The 14579-nt window shown below is 42.1% G+C and overlaps 1 protein-coding gene across 1 annotated transcript in view; it reads left to right on the top strand.

The window, feature by feature from the left end:
- COL18A1 (collagen type XVIII alpha 1 chain) overlaps positions 1–14579 on the top strand; it is a 352734-nt gene that overhangs the window by 16312 nt on the left and 321843 nt on the right. The window lies entirely within an intron of this gene.

Raw genomic sequence — 14579 nt, 5'->3', positions numbered from 1 at the left:
AAATTACTGCCCTGGTGAGTTTACAGGTAATGCAGTCTTTCCAAATGTCTCACCAAGTGATGTCTTTCATTTGGTCCCCCAAGCAATCCATTTTCTCAGACACCATTGACTATCTTAAAAGCTTTCTTTTGCCTATTGCAGTCTATGGATATGCACTCCCTGGATATACAGACATATGCACAGCCCGTGCACACGCAATCCTTCTAGCCTGCACCCCATGTTCATACGTGCACACACTCCCTGCAGCCTCCACACTACAGAGTCAGCAACCTCTCTTGTAGGCCCTCTGCCTTAGGATCTGTTCTCTCTTCTTTTGTTACCCTCTCTTGCAAGGATAGGTGGATTTGCATGGTCTTCCTCTTCTCCTCTTTTGCTGAGCTACCAACTGGATTCCATCAACTCATGTCTTCCCTGTCTTCTTCCATCTATCTTTCCCTGTAGGACTACTTCCTTCCTCCCCTTATTTCTGACAGCGTGCCTCATCTTTAACTCTTTCACCAAAGGGGCTGTGTCCTCTCTGCCTCTTCCTTATAGAGTAATATCTTCTTCCCCTGTCCCTCTTTCAGATCAGCAATACTGGGCCATAGCTGTACCCTCCCCAGTACTGTCACTCTCTCTTCAGGTCGTCTTCTTAACCATTAATCTGGAGGGTCAGTGAGGAATCGCATTTGTACTCTGCCAACCCTCACACTCAAGTTGATGATGATAGGACACACATACTCTCTCTTCTACCCATGGGACTGGCTCATCTCAATGTCTAGTCAGCAGTGGATAACTGGCCATCACTTGTCTTCCCAACCCTTAAGTGTGCCAACTGCAGCCAACTCTCTTCCTCCCTAGTGGATTAAGCACTTTTCACTGTGGGAAATACTGCATTTAATAAGAGTGTGTGAGAGAGAAGTGGGGGTGGGTTTATATGTAGGGTCCTTCATTTTCAGTTTAAGCTGATTGTCACCCATAAATTCCTGGATTTTTCCAAAAGTGACAATCAATTTGAACAGATTATTACCCGAATTTTAGGTGATTAAAGAGCAGCTCCAGAGATGCCAATGCGCCATCTCGGTTTCTGGCAACTGCTGGAAGCCAGTATGGGTCAAAGCACCCGCAATGTTTCAAGTCCTGCCCCCCCCCCCCACTAGTGACAGCACTGTCCCATGAGTGCCCATGGTCCAGCTTTTCAAGTCCTGCCTCTCCCTGCCCCCAGGCAGCCCAAGGTGCCTGCTGCTCGGTGCTAACCCGATGCAACGTGTGAAGCACCAGAAAGAAGCACCTCCCGGGCAGGCTCCCTGGCCCTGCACAAAAGCAGTAGTGCAGAGCGCAGGAGCCCCAGTAAGCCTGCTACTGAAGGAGAGAGGAGAAGCCCGGAGCCACCACCAGCAAGGGATGAATGTCAGACTCTCAGGGGATGGGGGTAGAGACAGGGGATGCTGCGGAGTTAGTGAGTGGGAGAATCTGCTCCACATTATTTTGTCTTGGCTTCTGTCTACCAAAATAAACTCTGATATTTACCCAGGAAAAGAAGTCACAATTTTTCCCACCGATTTTCTCCTGTTTTTGTTCTTGTCATAATAAGCCCTGATAAATTCCCAGGAAAATGTAAAAAACCCCCCTAAAAACCGAAAACGAAGGTCCCTAGTTGTATATTGTAAGCAAGAAACTGCAGTGATCCATGGTTTAGATAATAAGGGAGTTTCTGCTTCATGTAAGGAATCAATGGGGAGAGAAGATTGGAGGTGGGGCAGTTTGGTTTACAAGGTCCGTAGAGTAAATTAAGACTTATATCAATCAGGATGAGCTTTCTTCTTTGCTCAGTGAGATGTTACATCACAGTATCCATGAATTCCTTCCATGCTCATAAATGATTCTGGATTTCTCTTTGAAATGTGCAGTCATTTCCATTCTACTGCTATGAACCTTGAGGTGTTGGCTGTAGACTGAGAAATATCTTTTCCTGTGTAATAAAAATGAAAATTATCAATGCAACAGAATATCAAAAAGAAATAGTTAAATAAGAAAACTATCAATGCTATTTATTGGCGAATAATCAAAAGTAGTCCAAAACAGATAATACAGTTCCTTAGAAAACCCAAGGCCAGAGTTCACTTACACAGCTACATTACTTACACACATTGTTTCTGACTGTTCTGCCTTCCTTTCCCCCTTCAGCTTCTTTCCGGATCTGTCTCCTTTGCAGACAAACCCTCACTCATCCATATCATATTATGAAATCATCATTCACCCTTCGGTCACGTTCCTCCCACCCTGAACGGACTATATAATTTTCTGTTCAAAACCCTTTTAAATATCCATTAGGGCTCTTTCCCCATGTATCTAAAAACCTAGCTGACCAGACCTAGAGAGGCTGGGATATTTGTGACTGACAGGGCTTGCATTAGTAACTGGCAAGGCTTCTCTCTCTCTCACACACAAAACACCTCCCTGCCAGGTAAAGGAAATAATGGATTTATTATTGGCTTATAGGAATAATTAGACAAAGGGAATTGCTACAAATAACACTAAATGGTTGAGAGCAGACAATAACTATTACAGAGGACACGTAAATATATTTATAGGTGTGTGTAAATATATATATAAAACAGAAGGAAACTTAGTGAAATGTTTTTATTCAGTATTACCTGTGGATGCCTCCCAAAGCACAACTAAATTGCAAATCAATCCTCTAACTTCCAGGTCATACCCTTTAACAGTTCTAGATAAGTATTAGAGAGAGATTCCTTAGATAGCGATGTGGAGCCCGCACCGCCTCACTTGTACTCTCTACACTATACCATGTTAGTTGTTAGGGATGTGCATTGTTTTTTTTGACGAAAGGAAATATCGTCATGTATCGGGGGTCCCCGAAAATGATAGGAAAACCCCATGAAATTTCATGTGGTTTTCTTATTGTTTTGAAGGGGGGGGAGAGAAAGGGCACACAGAAAAAAAACAACCCCAAACCCACCCCGATCCTTCAGATTTAATTATTTACAATCCCCCACCATCCCGACTCCCCCCAAAACTTGCCTAAAGTCCCTGATGATCCAGTGGGGATCCTGGGAGCGATGTCCCCCCTCTCGGGTAGGAGCAATGGATGGCCCGCACCATTTTTTTAAAATGGCGCCGGCCTTCCATTGCTCCTACCATGTGACAGAGGCTGGCCAATGGCACCGATAGCCCCTGTCACATGGTAAGGGCAAAGGGCCACTGGCGCCATTTTGTTTACTGGCGGCCGATGGCCCGAGAGTGGGAGATCGCTCCCGGGACCCCCACTGGATCACCAGGGACTTTAGGCAAGCTTGGGGGGGGGGTCGGGAGGGGGGGGATTGTAAATAATTAAATCTGAAGGATTGGGGTGGGGTTTTTGTTTTCGGCTCGGGACAGCCGAAAACAAAAACAAACCAGAACCGCGGGAAACGAAATTTCCCGCGGTTCTACGAAACCGGAAACAATTGCCGGTATGATGCACATCTCTATTAGTTGTAAGCTAGTGTAATGTATATCCTTGGAGTGATGTAAAATCCCTACATGAAATTATATGCCAGTGTAATGTATATCCTGGGTGTGATGCAAGAACCCCGAAAAGGCCCTTGTTTCGCCGATGCCGGCTTCCTCAGGGGTAACTCCTGACACAAAGAAGTTGAACACCGAAAAAAATCTCCTCTTGATGGACAGAAGGAACCATCTTGCCAATGAGTTCTGAACATTAATTAAAATACCGAGGTGGTTTGAGATGTTGCATCTGAAACGTCTGATATGTGTATAAATACACATATAAAGATGTGGAGTTTGCATGCCTAGTCACGGTTAAAAACAAGGACTCAGTAGATCCGTCTGTCCTGCTCTGGTCGGAGGTCTGTGTTGATTCTTTCCCTTACACCTTTGCTCACCTTTGTACAGTTTGAGATAAATCTGTCTGGAGAAATCTATCACTGGCAGATGCATAAGATAGGAATGAGCAAACTGCTTGAGGCAGGAGGGGGGGGTCCTTCCTCCCTCTGTGTTTATTTTTTGTTTTTGTATCAATCTTGGTGCCACAGTTAATCACATCACACCCTAATGTTGCTTTGATGTGTACCTTGAGCTTGGGCACTGTAGCTGGGACAGTTCTAATCAACAGCATCTGTATATGTGAGAGACGCCGCCCTTCTGCTATAAATATTAGCAAAGAGGCTTCAGTAAGTAATTATGCAAGCAGTAATTATGTGGGGGATTAGAAGTCAGGGACAGTTTTGTGTGCCTGCAGATGTGTAAATTAAGTTAACTGGTTCAGAGTTGGCCAGGCTGAGAATCGATGTTCTATATGCCTGGGTACATTCTGTCTGTCACCTTCATTGCACCACAGGTTTTTGGAAGGCCCTCCGATTAGAGCGCGTGTTAGACTCCTTGTCTATGAGTTCATCAATAGTCAGAAATAATCCGGTAACACTGCCTCATCATCAATTCTCCCTTCAAGTGCAGACGTTTTGTTCATTTTACACATCGCATCGGTTTACATGGAACAGTAGGAAAAGAACAATTACATGGAACGGAGAGTAACATAGTATAAGATATCTAAAAAATGGTTAACAAGGGGGAATAACTATGGGAGGTAGTAATAAAAATATCAAAATTGAGTATAACAAGAGAGGTATATAATTTCACAGGGGTATACAGATCATATTTACAGCACAACAACCCTGGTGTGTGCCCGGAGATATAGGACGTACAGGGAAGTGCTACAAGTCCTCAAGTGAAAGAGATGGGGTCAGATGGACAGCAAGGGGGAAGCCGAGAAGGGAAGACACGTCTGATCCCTTCACTGCATCACATGATCTCCTCTTTTGTGGCTCTTTAAAACCCGTGTTGCTTGCGCGTGGCCCACATACATGTAAATGTGTTTTGGGGTTTTTTTTTGTTTTTTTTTTGCGAGCAGTGCTTTTAAAATTGACCTGAATATATAGAGTTTTGGGGAAATACACTCCCTTCATGAGGTCAAAATAAAATGAGCAGAAAAGAACAAAAGATGGTGTTGCCTGTACATACAAGTGAATCGTAGTTTACTTTACAAATGCTGGCGTGAAAGCGGAGTATGAGGGATAATGTGTTTGCAGAGTGAAAATAAGGCGATTGTGTCAGCTAAACGGTCTGGTAGTGGGTTAATAAATATAAGTGTCTGTTAAGTCTTTTTATGTTACTTTAAAATGTTTGATCGTTTTAACTTCAAGCGGAAAGGCGTTGGTGAAATTCCTTTCTTGGAAAGAGCCAAGTGCAAGCATTTCTAGAGCTTTATACAATAAGACTATTATTGATGCTATAAAGCATTATTATTCCTCTCGTATTGAGAATGCACATAATCCCTCTAGAGTGGTATTTATCATGAAACAGTTTATTGATTGTTTCTAATCTATGGCAGGGGTTGAATGATTCCATGGAGAACTATGAGCAATTTTCCTTACTTTCATGATAAAATGGCTCATATTCATAGTGATTTGGATAGAATCCATTGTGGTGCCTGTATGAGCTGAATTGTCTAATTTCACTGGGTTTTACCCCTTTTCGGATGGTTACAAATGAGGAAATAACAAAGACTGTTTCTGCCTTAAATCCTTTATCTCTTATTGACTCTTGACCCTATTGCAGTATAGCTAGTGGAAGTTAAAACTGGCTTGGCTAATTGACTCACGCATGTGGTAAATGTCTCATCTTGTTCCTCTCTCACTGAAACAAACTAATAAAATCTATATTTAAGAATGTCCGCACGGTCTCCAGTACCTCATTTTTAGCTAAAATTCTGAAGCGGGTGATATCACAGATCCAGCCCTATATTTATATGAGGTGAAGCCTTTAAGATTCCAGACAATCGGGCTTTAGAATTTGTCATGGAACAGAGACTGTTCTAATGGCTCTCATGGATGATCTGCTTCAAATTTCTAATAGTGGAAAATCAATGTTTTTTTTTATATTACTGGAATTATCATCTGTGTTTGATACTTGACCATCAGAGTTTTGTTGACTAGGCTGCCTGAAGTGGAGATCTAGAGAGGAAAGTGCTAGACTGATTTAGTTTTTTGGGGGGTTTTTTTGTAAGGGGATAACACAAGTGGTTATGGGAGATTTTTCTTCTTTTCCTGAATGCTTATTTTATTGCATCCCTAAAGTTGTCGTTGTCATCTTTGCTATTTAATTTGTATGTGAGACTTCTTTTATCCAGTTACATGCAGCACATGGGTGATCTACTGATCAGTCTATTGATAACATTTATTCCTATTTGTATGGTATTTGGGTATCATTTAAACAAAGTTCAGTACAGATGAAACAAAGGTTCTTCTGGTAGACCAAACTAGCCCACAATTGGATTCTGGTCTCCTATCCTGGGACAGGTGTAATTTGTCACCCAAAGGGGAATTTTGGAACCTTCAATGTTGTGCTGATTCTCAGCTGGCAAAGAACACCCAGATCACTGTAGTTGTGACACTTGCCTATGAGCAACTATACAGGAGGCGTCAACTATATCCTTATATTAGTAAACAGCACCTAGAGATGTTTATCCAGGTCACCCTAAAATGTTATTTATTTAATATATTTACTATCTGCTTTCCTAATCCAAATCAGACTGCTGAAAGTGATGTAAACATAAATGGCAATAATAAACATAAAATAAACACAACCACCCCAATATCAGCAGCATCACCACCCAAACACTACCACTCCACCTCTAACCTTCCAACTTTAACTCTACATATTCATCCCTTATAAGTAACCCAGCCCCCCTTCAAATCTTTGCTCTCTCTCTACTACCCAAAATTCACCTCTTCCAATTTAGTTTTTTGTATGGAACCTCATCCAGCAGCTGTGCTGACCATTATTCACAACTCCCCACCCCTAGAAACAAGCAAGTCTTAACCTTCTTACGATACTGAAGTTAGTTTAACTCTGTTCTAATATCAAGTGGGAGACTGTTACACAATGTTGGCAGAACTTCTAAGAAAGCCTTCGCTCTAATCTGTGTCCCCCAAACTTCATACATTGTACGAATCACCAGCAGGGCCTGTTGACTTGAGCGTAGTTCCTATCATCTTCAACAAATACCAGGCCCGTTGTCTCACAGTATTTGGAAAGTCAGCATTAAGAGCTTAAACTTAGCTCTTTTGTTAAGGGTATGTCGCAGTAGTGTGAAATAATCCCTCCTGAATTTACCGTAGAGGATGCTAGTAGCTGAATTCTAAATCATTTATATGAAACATAACACTTTTCAACCTATTTGGCTGTAGGAATAGATTAATTTCTTAACTTTTTATAGCTTTTAAAAAGCCTGATGGGCTACCATAGCCACATGCTGCCTGTGAAGACTCTGTAGTGCTGTCCTCCTGCCAGCAGGGTCCCTCAATGGGTTATATTCCATGTTGCCTCAGTCCTCCAAGCTCCTATGACTTGGAGGTCCTGCTGGCAGCCATGTTGGAAGCAGTGACGCTGTACTTCCATGCCTGACTCACTTGCTGCTCCCTGCCTCATTTTGGAGACACCTGCAATCCATATTTTAGCCATTCTAACTCTTGCCTCAGTCCTTAGCCTTAATGTCTGTTTGGCTTTCTGTTTACTTTGCATTTTGTTCTTTGTGTGGCCCCAGTTTAGTGGTCGCTTTGTTATTTGTGCTTACCCTGTTCTGTTTAGTTTTCTTGTCCATTTAGCCCTGTTGTTGTGGTCTTCTGTTTTGTTTGTCTTGTCTTGGTTCTTGTTTGTGCTGTACTCCTTGTCTTGCATGTCTTTTATTTGTTTGTCGGCACCTTTCTGTTTCCTATTTCTCTACATCCTTGCTGTCCTAGTGAATGCTCTCCTGTTGTATCCTTGTTCTCCAGTGCACCTCCATCTTAAGTTCTGCTGACCACCAGAACCTAAGGGCTCAACCTGAAGGGGATGTGGCCAGTACAGGCAGAAGACCCTGATACCTGATTAGCCTTTTCTTGAGTTTAGTCTGCTGTTATCCTGGAGGTCACCCTTAACTAGTGACGGTACTCTGACACTACCATGAATTAAATGGTGTAGCCAAATGCACCGTAAACTCCTCACTCCATCAAATAAATCAGTGAAAGTTTTCTCTACCACAAGGGCCAGAGTTAATCCTCGTCAATGTGCAGCCTAGTAATACTGATGTAAACTGTTGTGATCTTCACTTGGAATATATAAAATGACTAAATAAATAAATAAGATCTATTTTGATTGTTTAGAATAAGCTCCCTATCTATCAACCAATCCGCAGTCACAGTCTAACCATTATTCATGAAAAACAGAGTTGTCGGATGTAGGGAGGAATTTTGTTAATCCTTTATTTTTTTTTCATCTTAAATTGGATGACTGTGGTTCAGGTTCAAAGTCTTGGTGTAGTATTGGCTTCTGCCTTTTCTCTGGAGGCATTTGTATATCAAATATATAGAAACGTGCATTTACACAAGAAGAGGCTTTATCAGTTGAAGATATTTTTGGATAGTGGGCGGTGCAATTAGTAGTGCTGATGATGATGGGTACTCTAGACTATTGTAATGGTTTGTTGATAGGGTTACTAGGCTGTTTGGTATAGAAGATACAATTGATTCAGAACAGTGCATCGAGGCTGATAAGTTCGAAAACTAGAAGGTATAGAGCTTCCCTATTGCTGGCCTTGCTGCATTGGTTACTAATCATGGAGAGGGCAAAATTTAAGCTGATTATGTTAAATTTTCAAAGCTTATGTTTGAATGGCCCCCAGCATTTGATTTCTGAACTGGCATGGTACAACTCTAGGTGGCCCATTTGTGCATCACAGACTGTGCAGTTAGAGCTGTCATTTACGTTTAGAACTAGTAGAGGATTAAAGTAAGCCTTTACTGTCAATGCTGTCCGGCTAGGGAGTGATTTGCCAGTGTTGATCAGGAATGAAAGTGATTACTTAAAATTCCAAACATTGGTCAAAATACATTTATTTCCTAAGCTTGTTCAGTGAGTAGCAGGAGGGCTTAATGAGATGAGGGTTGATGAGCAGATGTTGACACTATAGGACTGCAGGCTGGTGGTTTGTTTATTTAATGTATTTTATTTTTTAGCATTGTTTTTTATTTGCATTATATTGTATGTTTTTGGTATTGCTATGGGTTAAAGTTTTGGGCATGGAATGTTTCTAATTATGGTTGTGAAGGATTGTAAACCGCTTTTATTGTTTAGACTGGTTATGTGGGATATACATTTTATAAATGAATAAAAATATACAATTATTTACACAAGCAATTGCCACATTTGGATCATCACTCAGGAGAAAGATCAGTTGTATATCATCTGTATACATATATCTAGTGAGACTAAGGCTCCAAATAACTCTCCCCAAAGGCCCCCTAAAAATGTTAAATAGGAGTGAGGAGAGGTGGGGGTACCCCACAACAGATTTCATGGAGAGAAGACACAACATTGTTTAAGCATACCTCCTAATGAGTGCCCCGATAGAAAAGAGGCTAGCTATTTAATAACCCTGTCCCCAAGGCCCAGTAGTATATAGCATGTTCTTAAAGGTTTGTAATCCACAAAGCCAACAGCACTTGGTAAATCCTACAGGCTCAACAGAACAGATTTTCCTGTATCCAGCAAATGAAATGTATCATCTGGTACAGAAACCACAAATTGACTCCATGCTGTGCCCTTGAGGACTGCTGTAGGCCACTTAATGCACTGCTTGCAAATAGTCCAGAATGCAGCAGCACATTTGTTATCTGGGTCTGCCTTCTAGGATCATATTTTCCCTGTGATGAAAAATATACATATAACATGAATGCCAATTTTTTATAGTACAAGTGTTAACCCTCATAAATGAGCAAAAGGCATAGGTGCAAATGCGTTTATAAATTGTTCACTTATATTAGTGCAATTTTTTGTTGCAAAGTGTAACAAAATGCCTGCTCCAAGTGTTTAATCACGGGGTTTGTCACTTGGTAAATTATGTGCCACCATTTAGAATGTTTGCTGTTACGGACCCCATAGTAGATTTTAAAGACACTTATCATTTAAAGTAGCGCAAGAGCACCAATTCATAAGCTCTGCGATGCCTGACACAGCGCGTGTTTTGTAACCTTCATCAGGGGCTATTCATTTTAGTGCCTTAGCTGAAGATTTTTCCTACCACCACTAAGTATACTTCTCCAGCTTGGCAATAAGGTGGTGCTCATGGAGTGTCTGGAGGACCTGTTTCATGTCATGTCTATGCTCCATTGAGGACTTAGAGAAGACTAGGATGTCATCCAGATAGGCATTATGGCATCCTCCATTTTATTCGCCATTCCCTTCCTAATAATTCCTAACATTCTGTTTTTTCTATTTTGACTCCCACAGCACACTGAGCTGAAGATTTCAATGTAATATCAACTATGACACTCAGATCTTTTTCCTGGGTGGTAACTCCTAATATGGAACTTAATAATATGAAAATAGTGCATGCGTTATTTTTCCCTCTATATGTTACCTTGCACTTATTTATTTATTTGCTTTTTTTTTTTTATACCGACGTTTGTTGAGACATCACATCGGTTTACAATAGAAGATGTAAAACTCAGCTATAAAAGAAAATTGAAAAAGATACATCTAAAATATTAAAAGCAATTAAAATATATACATTCAAATAAGCATAAAAGTAGAGGTTAATATAACATTCTAATATAAAAGGTGATCATAAATAGGGTAAAACTATTAAATACAAATAAAAAGAAAAGACTCTGCTATGTGGCTCGGGCATCCATACCAGAATAATGGTGAAAATTATGGGTAGGCTTGCTGGAACAGCCAGTTTTTAAGTTTTTCTTAAAAGTACGTGGATTAGGATCAAGTCTCAAATCTTGCGGTATAGTGTTCCACATTATATTTTTTTCTGCCATATGAAAGGCAAGAAGAAGGAAGGAGAGAGATGTACTGATACTAGATGTTGTGAAGAGGTGCAGGGACATCCTTTGGTAGCCTCTCCCACCAGACCTAGGTCCTGAGTTTCCTGGCTTAATCAGGCAGCGACTTGTGAAGTCTCCCTTATGTGGCACAATATAGTCACAGGTTGAGATTATGCGGTCGACCTGCATGGCCTCTATTGGTGTTGGTTCTGGCTCAGGAGGTGAGTGGTAGGCCATTGGTCACTGGAAATTCGGGGCGATGAACTGAGCCCCCCCCCCCCCCCCCCCCCCCGAGTTCTTTCTTGGAACCTCAGGTCCAGACACATGGCTACGCTGATTAGGCTCTCTAAAGTATCAGGCAACCAGCTTATCTTTAATTCGCTCCAAGAACCCTTGCCTGAAGATTGCTCCACTGAAGTTCGGAGGCCACAGTGCAGAAGTGTACTACTTACTCCCCTACAGACTAAGAGCCTTGTCTGATCTGCAGGAATTCGAATGCCTGGGTAGCCATGTGACCAAGCTCATCAGAGATGATCTGGAATTCTTGTAAGAAGCAATTCAAGTCCCCTAGGAGCAGATTATCTCTTTCCCAAAGGGGTTAGGCCCAGGCCAAGGGTAAGCTGCCCAACAAGAATAGAATGTCATTTTGATTCGTCCAACGGGAATAAAGATGCCTGCAATTCGAACTGAATCCAGCATTGATTTAGGAAGAATTTACATTTCACTGGATCTCTATAGTACCTCGGGGGAGGAGGCAAGTGAAGCATAGGAGTAGTAGGCTGTATCACGGATGCCGGAAAGGAAGCTCAAACAGACCAGGCAGCTTTGCCCTGGAGGTACCTGAATGTGCTGTTCAGCTGGTCTTGTTGCTGCTGAAGCTGGTGCACTAGGCCATCAATAGCGGAGGCCTGAGATGAGTCTGCCGAGCTCATGGCCTCAGCAAACTGTGATGGGTGGCATTGGTGTGAGCCCTTGTTGATATGGCAGCATTGACACAGCCTCATAGTTAAACCTACGAGGCCTATGCTGACATCTGGTAAATGTGCCCTGAAGCAGGACAGGTTGGAACTTCACCTATACCATCTACCTCCCTTGAAGATTGAGCCCTTGGGTTCTGGCGCCGACAGGACTTAGGTGAATCCCTAGGGTGGTCAGGTAAGTAAGAGTCTGAGGGCACATCAGTGCTGACAGCCTGGGTTCCCGCTGCGGGCTCTTTAAATGGCAGTGCGGCACGTGTGTGTGTGTGTGTGCTTAAGAGAGACCACGGAGGAGGAGGATGTCATGCTGGTGGCGTCCTGCAGCGAACGAGGAGTGCAACAGCCTCCAGGCCATGCCAGAATTTGGGGCATCATGGTGTGAGTGATGCTGGTTGTGGGCAGGTTCTGCGACCGATGATTGTAAAATAGATGTTGAATGCTCGTTACTTCTCCCAAAGAGAATGAGGGATGTTCTGATTTGAGCCAGAAAGCCTGCCACCAGAAGAAGGTTTGCATCCTGGTGTCAGTCCAGCAGCCTGGACTCTTTCTTCTATAGTCTGATCTACTCCAGTATTTATTCTTCCTTTCATCTTCAGGTCTTGGTATTTATTTAATAGGTGAAGGTTCAACTCGGCACTATTGCAGTGTATCACTGGCAGGGGGAAGGAGCTCCAGCACTTTACATCCTTTGGTCTCCAACTTTGTGAAAGGGCTAGGACCTTTAGTATAGTACAAGCTCAGCTCATGAAGCCTCCTTTGAACCTCTGGAGTCTGCAAATTTGAAGTTTCTGTCTTGGAAAGTGGTGTCCTTGTAGCCATCACATCTGCTCAAAGAGCTTGTGAATTGCAAGCATTAGTAACTTATTCACCATACCTTCAGTTCTTCCACATAAAAGGGAAAAGCCTCTTCATGTTTTGTACTGTAAGAGATCATATTTGAGCAGGACTCAGCCTCATTGTCAAATATCTCAACTGTTTGGGTCTTTTGATCCCAACAGATTGGGAGTGGCAGTACCCAAGAGAACTCTTGTCCAGTTGACTTGCGGACTGTATTGCATACTGTTACATGCTGGCTAATGGACAGATTAAACTGTCTAGGCTTATCAAATGAGAGCCATAACAGCTTCAGTGCTTCATCTCAGGGCTGCGTCCATTGAGGACATTTACAAAGCTGTGTCTTGGTTGTTTGCACTGCTCCTATGGCTCACATACAGATAACTTTTAAATATTTTAAGCGCTATTGGTAGTGCATTACAATGATTGGAACCTAGGATCTATAATTTGTTAACAGCTAGATTGCTGTCAGCCATTGATTAACGAGCCACTGATGAGTGAATCCACATAATACACTGATTCTGTTTATGAATTTTACTAGTGGTGACACATTTTGAGTGATTTTGTTATGAGTGATTTTTAAACAATGTTTACCTTTGTAGCTGCATCTTTTTTTTTTTCTATTTTCCTCAGTTTATCAAAGTCTCCCATTTGAAAATTAAATTCTAGAGCAGTAGATTTATTTCCTTCCTTCGGTCATTAACTCAAATTTGATTGAATTATGATCACTGTTGCCAAGTGTCCCCACTACCATTACCTTTCACATGAAATCCTGTGTTCCACTAAGAATGAAATCTAAAATGGCTCCCCCTCTTGTCAGTTCCCAAATCAGCTGCTCCTTGAAGCAGTTATTTATTAACATGTAGAAACTTTACCTCCCTAGCATGTCCTGAATCAGCATTTACCCAGATAATACTGGGGAAATTGAAATCTCTCATTATTATGGTGCTGCTAAATTGTTAGCTTCCCTGATTTCGGTTAGCATGTCATCATCCGATTGTTCAATATGGCAAGGCGGGAGGTAATTAAGTATCTCTCTTCGTTCAGTGCTATACATTCTAACTCTCCTGTCTTACTCTTTAGACTTCTGGCATTTGCTTACAGATATTTCTAGGTACATCTTTTTATTTGTATATACAATTTTCTTAGTAGTTGACAGAAATAATTTGGAACCTTTTAACTCAAGTCTGTTTACTCTTAGGCACATGGGCTACTTTTGCTTTTATTGGAACTTCTTTATCTGGATGCCCTAACTTTCCTGTCTTTTTCACTTGCTCCCCTCCCCTGACATTTGTCATTCCCGTTTATGTAATTTTCCTTCATTCTTCTCCTCTCGCCCTCTGAATCTCTCTAATATCAGCTAGACTTTCACACATGGGTCTTATCCCTCCTCGCTCAAGCCTATCCTTCATCTTTCACTCTCCAGTTCTCCCTGGTCCAAAATTTCACTTCCCCAACCCTCGCCTCCATTGCTCCTCTCACTCAGCGTCTCCCTTTTGCTGGATTGCTACCCCCATCTGGCTTCCTTCTCCACCATTAGCTCCACACCCCTAACTCACATTGATTTTTCTTACCCTCTCACAACCATTTTACTTTACTCCCCTCTCTGAAATCTCCTATCTCCTCCAACAGGTCTCCTCTACCTTATCATACCTTCCCTGACTACTTCACCCCCCATTTATCCCTTCTCCTGCTTCTTCCCATCACCTGTCTGTGATCCATACTCAGCCCTAATCATCCATCTGAATACTCTCCACCTCCACACCCCCATCTGAATACTCTCCACCTCCACTCCCCCCTCACAAAATATTTTCTCTAGCTCTATATCATACATGTTTCCCCATAACCCCTTTTGGCCTTCACATACCAGCCCCTGCCCCCATCATCCATCTTT

This window comes from Rhinatrema bivittatum, chromosome 6 (genome assembly GCF_901001135.1).
Source record: "Rhinatrema bivittatum chromosome 6, aRhiBiv1.1, whole genome shotgun sequence".
In the NCBI taxonomy this organism is placed as follows: domain Eukaryota; kingdom Metazoa; phylum Chordata; class Amphibia; order Gymnophiona; family Rhinatrematidae; genus Rhinatrema; species Rhinatrema bivittatum.
Note: the sequence above shows the minus strand (reverse complement) of the source record. Positions and strands in the feature narration are given on the sequence as shown.